The following is an 8,040-nucleotide window of genomic DNA, read 5'->3' on the forward strand; positions in this document are numbered from 1 at the left end:
TGAATCAATGATGATGGGCTGTAATTTTTGATGTACTTATTTAATTATTATAACCTTAAAGATGTAGTATAGTATACCATTAAATGGGTGGCGGCTGGTACTTGGCCAAATACGACCCCGACTTAAATTTGTCAATTACGACCTCGTTTTCAAAAGACCAATTACAACCCCATCTATAAAATACGACCTCCTTCAATCTGACTCATAAGTGACCTCATTAATTATGACTTCAAAATACGAGGCTGTGTTCCTAGCCAAAATACGACCCTATGGAGCTGTACACATTTCAAATTATTTTTACTACCTTAAAAATAATTTTTACTACCCCAATTTATTTACTACCTTGTAAATCAGTTTGTGACCTCAAAATGTTTGCTACCTCAGATTCAGATCTGGAATTTGTCCTTTACGACCCCAATGACTTTTCACCCAAAAATCAAATATTTGACATCTAACTCAAGATTTAGCTTGTGTTTGAGTACGTTGTAAAATGTATAGATCTAGTTTATAAACATAAACTTGAGGATTTGACATATATTATTTACCCAAAACCATTTTATTTCCTTATTTTCAAGATTAAAGCTTATAAAAAAAAACTTTAGATATAAAACATAAACGGGATTTAAAGCCAAGAACTTACGATTTGGCCATGAAAATTAGTAGCAAAACCGATTTGGAGTATGGATTTAGTGTAGATCTTGATTTTGGTACAAAAACGTAAGTGAGTTTTCTAGAGAGAGAGAAAAAAAAACGAGCTAGAGAGAGAAAGTGGGCTAGCAAAATAGTTTGAAGAGAAAAAATTGAACTTTTTAGTGAGAGAGTGTGAGGTGGAAAAATGATAAAGGGAAATGGGTGGATGGAAGGGTTTTGTCCACCCATAACACTCTCGCGAGACTACCGTCTTTTTCCGAATAACTATGTCATTTAACTAAAACTTTTAGCTCGTGATTAAATAAAATATTTCATTGTCATAATTAATCATAATTTTGAATTACGATTCTAACGACTAGTTACATGCTAAATTTTAATATTATTATATATATATATATTTTCTTTATTATTATTATTATTTATTATTATTTTTTTACTTCCATTAATCTTACTTTAAGGAATTTCATTTTATTGGCATTTCTACTAGACAACTATTATTCCTTTGATGTCGAAGTCTCGCACCCAATCTCTAAATACTAAATGTACTAGAGTCCGAATAAACATAAGTCCCTTTATCTGTACTTAACGTCTGACAAACGTACATGTCCATGCTCTAGTTGTTCATAAAAGCATCACTAAACAATACTTAATTACATATAAGTCATCAAGAATCAAGATTTTCCAAAGTTTTCATTTTAACTAAGTAAATAATTATAAAATGACGCCAAGCTCACATCACGGGTGTTACAGTCTCCCCTACTTAAAGGAATTTCGTCCCGAAATTCAAGTGATCATTTTTCTTCATAAGCTTGATCACACACTATGTTTACAAGCCTCAAGCTACACGCTATGTTTCAAGTATCAAGTCTACTCATTAAGATCCAAGTATCAAGTCACGCATTAAGTTTCGAACATGAAGTCACATTGTTAAGTTTCAAGCACCAAGTCACACATTAAGTTTTAAGCATCAAATCACATGTTAAGTTTGAAGCATCAAGTCGCACATTAAGTTTGAAGCATCAAGTCACACATTAAGTTTCAAGCATCAAGTCACGCATTAAGTTTCAAGCATCAAATCACACATTAAGTTTCAAGCATCAAGTTTCGCTCTAAGTTTCAAGTTTACTTAGTAAGTTTCATGTATCAAGCTAGACAGAGAACCTCACAAGGTTCAAATTAAACACTTGCTTCTAATTTCTCAGGTCATATAATAGGTTTGATCGTCTCAATTAAAATTTTAGTTCCAAAAGGTTCATGTTACGAGCAAATGTGAATACTTCCGTCTTCATTTAGATACTCACTTTAATCCAGCATCTTTGGACATCTAAGTTATTTCCGATAGACCTTAAGTATAAGATACTTGTTTTTCTTTGTTTCTTGATTTCTCGATTCGCATTACTATAGGTTTCTTAGCATAGTATAAATTGTCATCCAATCGAATCCCTTCTAAAGAAACATGTGATTCTCATTAGCAAGACGTTTAGTAAGGTCAATTGCATGAAACTCGTGATAAATACCACTAAGTTCCCATAAATGTTTCAAACAATACGCTATTGAGTCAACTAGTTCCGACATTTTATTTGGCTCAATTATTATAACCACACCCTTCTAGGGCGACAATATATAAGTAGCATTACATCATCAACCTCAAACTAAAAAAAGAATTATCCTTTGGCTTCCATTATAATTTATAGGACTTATTACTTAACTATCTCACACTTCTTGCCACGCAAATGGAGATTAACTTTTCTCCTCCTATAATGTTTCAAATGGTGCACATTGGACTTTCATAGTACTAGATTTACTACAAATGACAAGTGAAAATCTGAGCTATCTTAAATTTTATGACATAGTCTACTAACATGCTTTTAAGTGTCTGTATTGTATGCTCACATTGACCATCTATCCATAATAAAATGTTGTATACGTGCCTATACTCCTTCCTAGCACTTGTTCCAATGTTTTCTCAAAATCGTGAAATAAATCAGCTATATTAGTTAAGAGTATTTAATACAGAAATTTCATGTTTCACTACCATCTCACTGTTATATAATCATTGTGAATCATTCCATCTTGCAACCTCCACGAATTTATCTAGGTGCATCGACTTTGCCCCATCATGTTCATGACTCAAACCTGTCGAGGTCAAACTTCTTACTATATACTCTACACGTCATGCTCAATAATGTGGCAATTAGAGAATCCATTCTTATTCATAAGGAAACGTACTCTTTCTTGTCAAGGGTCACTCTCGGAAACTTTGCGTTCAACCATTTTTTTCTTAGCAACTCTAACGTCTTTCTCTAATTAAGTTTATACTTTTCTCTCGACTTAGTATAAGTCAAGCTATCGTCAACGAAAACTATGGAACTTCTCTTACAAACGGGATCCCTAAGGTCTGTGAAACTTGTAGGATTGTTCGTCAATTCGGTAACTAATCGAGGACTCAAGGTGAACCTAACGCGCTCTAAAAGCCTTATGTGATGTATCTTTCTCGCCGGCTCTCGGTCGTTGTAATTCGGATGCATGATCTATTTTATCGAAGAGCATGTGCACCTTCGACTGTCGAATAAGAAATCTAATCTAGACATCAGGTAACGTCACTTGATCATTATCATGTTGGGTTTACAACAGTGGGTGCTCATATTAAAGGTTCCGGTCCTTGCATCCCGGCAGCTAGTAGATGGTAGGATATATTGGCCACCAGTATCACATCAGGTAATATAATAGTACGAAATTCTACTCGTCGTGACGGGGTAACTCTTTTGCATCGTGAGTAAGTTCATGGGAGAATCATGAGCAATCAGAATATTTTACTAGCTCTATCAATTGCACTCTTCAGATGTTGTTCAAATGACTTAGACTACAGCTCTAGGTCTTTACCTAATCACCATTTTTGTTTTTGAAGGGTTCAAAGAATCTTAGCATTGTATACTGTCGTCGTGTCTGCTATAGATAATCAATCCAATTATGTAACGTCCTTAAGATGTCTATCCCAAAAATGAACGAACCTATAGGAGATGTATGGTCGCTCAATAGTCAAGATACATCCTTGCTCAAATACATCAAATTCTATGACTCACCTATTTCCATTTCGAGTTTTATAAAAATTGATCAAGTATCAAGTTCAATAAAGGCACCATTAGCCATTTTAATTGTTACAACAACTACCCAAGTATAAAATTTTCACAAATAGCTTAAGTTTCAAGTTCGACAAACTCGTCATTTTCAACCTAAGTCTTATATCGAGTATTTTAAGTAACTATGTTTCACATTTAGTTCAAAAATTAAGTTAAAAGAAAGCAAAATCACCTACTAAGGCGAATAAAATTGTAGCGAAGTAGTCGTTGAAAAAGAATACATTAGACACTACTCTAAGATCGTTTGCAGCCTCCACATCTTCCAGGGAGAAGACATTCATCAGCGTAGGTTGGTTTCTCAGTGGCTCACCAAAACCTTTCCAATTCTAGCTCACACGGTGTTTTAATCACCATTGCACATACTAGTTTACTGCTTAGTTTCCCAATTTTTATTATTTATTTATTAAATTTTATCCCACCCGCGTTCTCTGATAAATCACAAGTTGTTTAGTATTAGTTACCAAATTTGAGCTCCTTATAAATAAATCTTCACTCAGTTGAAGGTATCATAAGTTTTAAGTAGTCATACTAACTGAAGATAATGATTTTCTGCCCTACTTTGGTCAATATTACGCTCATGACGAACTCATTTTAAATCACGTGGAGTCTCGTTTACAGCCTTTGGAATGGTGACAGTGTTTTTAGCATATTGCGTCACTTGGACCTGGAGAAATCAACCAAAGAAATGTACTCCTCGATCCTCTTCGGTGCAAACGTCACTCATATGATGTCGATTGGTCTAGCTCATCAAAACAGCTCATATACTCCATGCGCTCAGTTGTCTCAACTCTAACTCTACTGCAACCTTCTAGTGTCTATTAGTTTGAGTGTTGTTGCTCATCGCAGTTGAACTTGTTCCACAAGGATCAACATCGGTACAGGGAAAGTTCGTGTCATCATTGTAGCCATCTTTTGACTTAAGTGATTTGTTTCTCTCGCCAGTCTCCTCAATGTCTCTAGCCCTATCCCTTGGACCACTACGTCTGTTCAATTTATTTGGTTACATTGGTTTTCTTCCTTAGCATTGCTTCTAATTCCGGCTGTGAATTATATATAGGGGCGTGCGATTCCAACGTTAAGATAGAAGACTAGTAGAATGTCTCTGCGTCTTGCGTGTTGTAAATTTTTTTTATTTTTTTTTCAAGCATCGTATACTTCTGTCAATTTCTTACCATACGCGCACTCTAGATTTTCACTCGTATTAACTTCTTACAATTCTACTCATTCATGCATTTAAAACAATACGCAAGTTTAAGAAGTCATGTATCACAATAGTAGTTAAACAATATCATCAAAGTCAATCATGCAGTACAAAGTAATATCCAAATTAAACATTTCATTAATCACAACAAACGGGCAAGTCAAATCTGACCCCAACATCCAACCCACCATCCATGTATGTATATAGGGTGTACCAGCGGCTAACCCTCCACATGTCCAGTAAATTAGATGCATCGATCAAATTTTGACAGCTGAAGTGTGGTCCGAATCTAACACCTACATCCGAGGCACTAATGGTGTATGTATACAGGGTTTACCAGCGGCTAACCCTCCACACCCTTAGTACATCTAATGCAAGGTCGAGACTTGATCCTGATATGCCCTCAAGGTATTGGCAAGGTATGTATACAGGGTGTACCAGCGGCTAACCCCCCGCCTAACCAACACCCATTAAGCATACCAGGGTACCTACCACACTTTAACCATAGGGGCACGTTCAATGTTGCCAACAACTCCATAGGCACATATACCACACGAAAAAAGTTGATCAGGCTATTCTGTGATGATATATCGCCATACTTTGTCGCTAACAACTCTTCATTTCGCTGGGGACATAAGAATAGTAATAACAAACAATCTCCAACATCTCCTACTCAAGATTAAGTCACAATTGCAAACGGCACAAGCACTAGTACGAACTCACCACAATTAGAATATGTATCCTTGACTCCTAAGTGGCTAAGTAGCGTGGTACTAAGTATACAAAATCATGATCTCTTGATATATAACATTTCTCCGGGTATCCAATCATGTCAACTAATTTCCACATATAACAAGCTTGATTACCACATAAAGATTGCACAAATAGAATGTACACATAATACCTATTATGTATGCTACATGAGGTTCTTAGGTTATAGTCTAGGCAAATCCACCTAATTCTCTATAACCACGGCTCTGATACCAATCTGTCACACCCCGACTAGGGCGAAAAACTCGGGATGCGACGCATAGTACACGCGTCATGGATGTTACATTGAGTGACTAAAAGAATGCTCAAAATAACTCACATTTCATTTAAGATCAAACATAAATGTACAACATAGAATCAATATCCAACAAGCATAAATAAACTCCCGCGCAGGGGAAAGATCACTTAGGCATAATGCCATAGTCTAAGCATAACGCAACATTAATCATCACATAAGATATGCAACTCTAAATCCTAGTCTGAGTCTGCTAAAGGCCACCATGCTATCCTCCTTAGCCACTTCTAACTTGGTTAACTTGCACACCTGAAAGGATACTAAAAATCGTCAACACAAAGGTTGGTGAGTTCGTAAGTTTGTAATCATGCTTCTTTACTTGAAAACGTTTGTTTGAATTAGTTTGTGCCGTTAAGTATGAATACGAGAGTAACAATGTATGGATACGTATGAGTTGCACAAAGTCATATCATATAGTACCAAAGTATATACATTTTACTATAAAAACGATTTGTATCCTTTCATACCCATGAAAACATGTGAAAAGGGGATTATGAAACTCACCTGACAAGCTGAACAAGTACAAATGACCTAGCACAATGATCTTGAACACGGGCAATCAATGTCAATGAACAATAAGCACTCGAACAATCCAAATGTCACGCACTGTCACAAATCGCACAATAAGTACTAGAACTCCGATGTACATGTCTATGTCCTATACTAGTGTCTTAAGAAATGCCATTAAATTTTATATGTCCAAAAGTCATTTTACTAGTTGGTTTAATAATTCTTTATGACTTCAATTTAGCTAACTAATTTAAGTCGAATGGTCATCATTAATTAATTATGACTAATGACTAATCATATGTTTAATAATGTTTTTCCCCATCATTAAGAAATTATAGTTTAGTGATTTGATAAATTTGATGTCCACGTGAACATGAAATGGAATGATATGTCTCAACCGTCATATTGAATCAACGATGTTGGGCTGTAACTTTTGATGTACTTATTTAATTACCATGACCTTAAAGATGTAGTATAGTATAACATTAAATGGGTGGCGGCTGGTACTTGGCCAAATACAACCCCAACTTAAATTTTTCAATTACGGCCTCATTTTCAAAAGACCAATTACGACCCCATCTATAAAATACGACCTCCTTCAATCTGACTCATAAATTGTGACCTCATTAATTATGACTTCAAAATACGAGGCTGTATTCCTAGCCAAAATACGACCCTATCGAGCTGTACACATTTCAAATTATTTTTACTACCTCACAAAATAAAATTTACTACCCCAATTTATTTACGACCTCGTAAATCAGTTTGTGACCTCAAAATGTTTGCTACCTCATATTCAGATCTGGAATTTGTCATTTACGACCCCGATGACTTTTCACCCAAAAATCAAGTATTTGACATCTAACTCAAGATTTAGCTTGTGTTTTGTTACACTTGAAATGAGATTTAGGAGTGAATTAGCATGTTCAGTAAGTAGAGGGACTAAAAGTGTCAAAAAGAGGATTAGATTGAAAGTTTGTTACGAACGGTTGTTACCCGCTTCCTTTATATTGTAATATTGTTGTAATAATATGGATAGTTATGAAATAAACAACAAATTCTCATCTTCTCTGAGTTTTCTTCTATCATTTTGGTATCAGAGATACCAGATTCCTCGGATAGCTTCGATTCCGATCATCTTCCCCGGCGAGTCACCACTCTCCGGCGAATTAGGGTTTTAATTTTTCCAATTAATTCAATAGAAGTTGGGGAAATTAAATGGGAACACGCAATCAAACACAAGAAATGGAGAAATTAGCAAAAGTTAACGAAAGATTGAACAAAGAAATATCTACAACGCAAAATGAGATGATTTCTTTGAGATCAACCGTTCAGACCCTGTTAGCACAAATGGCGGAAATGGAGAAACAGCGACCAACAACAATTGTGAGAACAGAGGGAGGAGAAAGATTCAGCAACAATCGTTTAGCAAAACTTGAATTTCCACGATTTGAGGGGGACGATGTAGAAGG

This window comes from Erigeron canadensis, chromosome 4 (assembly GCF_010389155.1).
Source record: "Erigeron canadensis isolate Cc75 chromosome 4, C_canadensis_v1, whole genome shotgun sequence".
In the NCBI taxonomy this organism is placed as follows: domain Eukaryota; kingdom Viridiplantae; phylum Streptophyta; class Magnoliopsida; order Asterales; family Asteraceae; genus Erigeron; species Erigeron canadensis.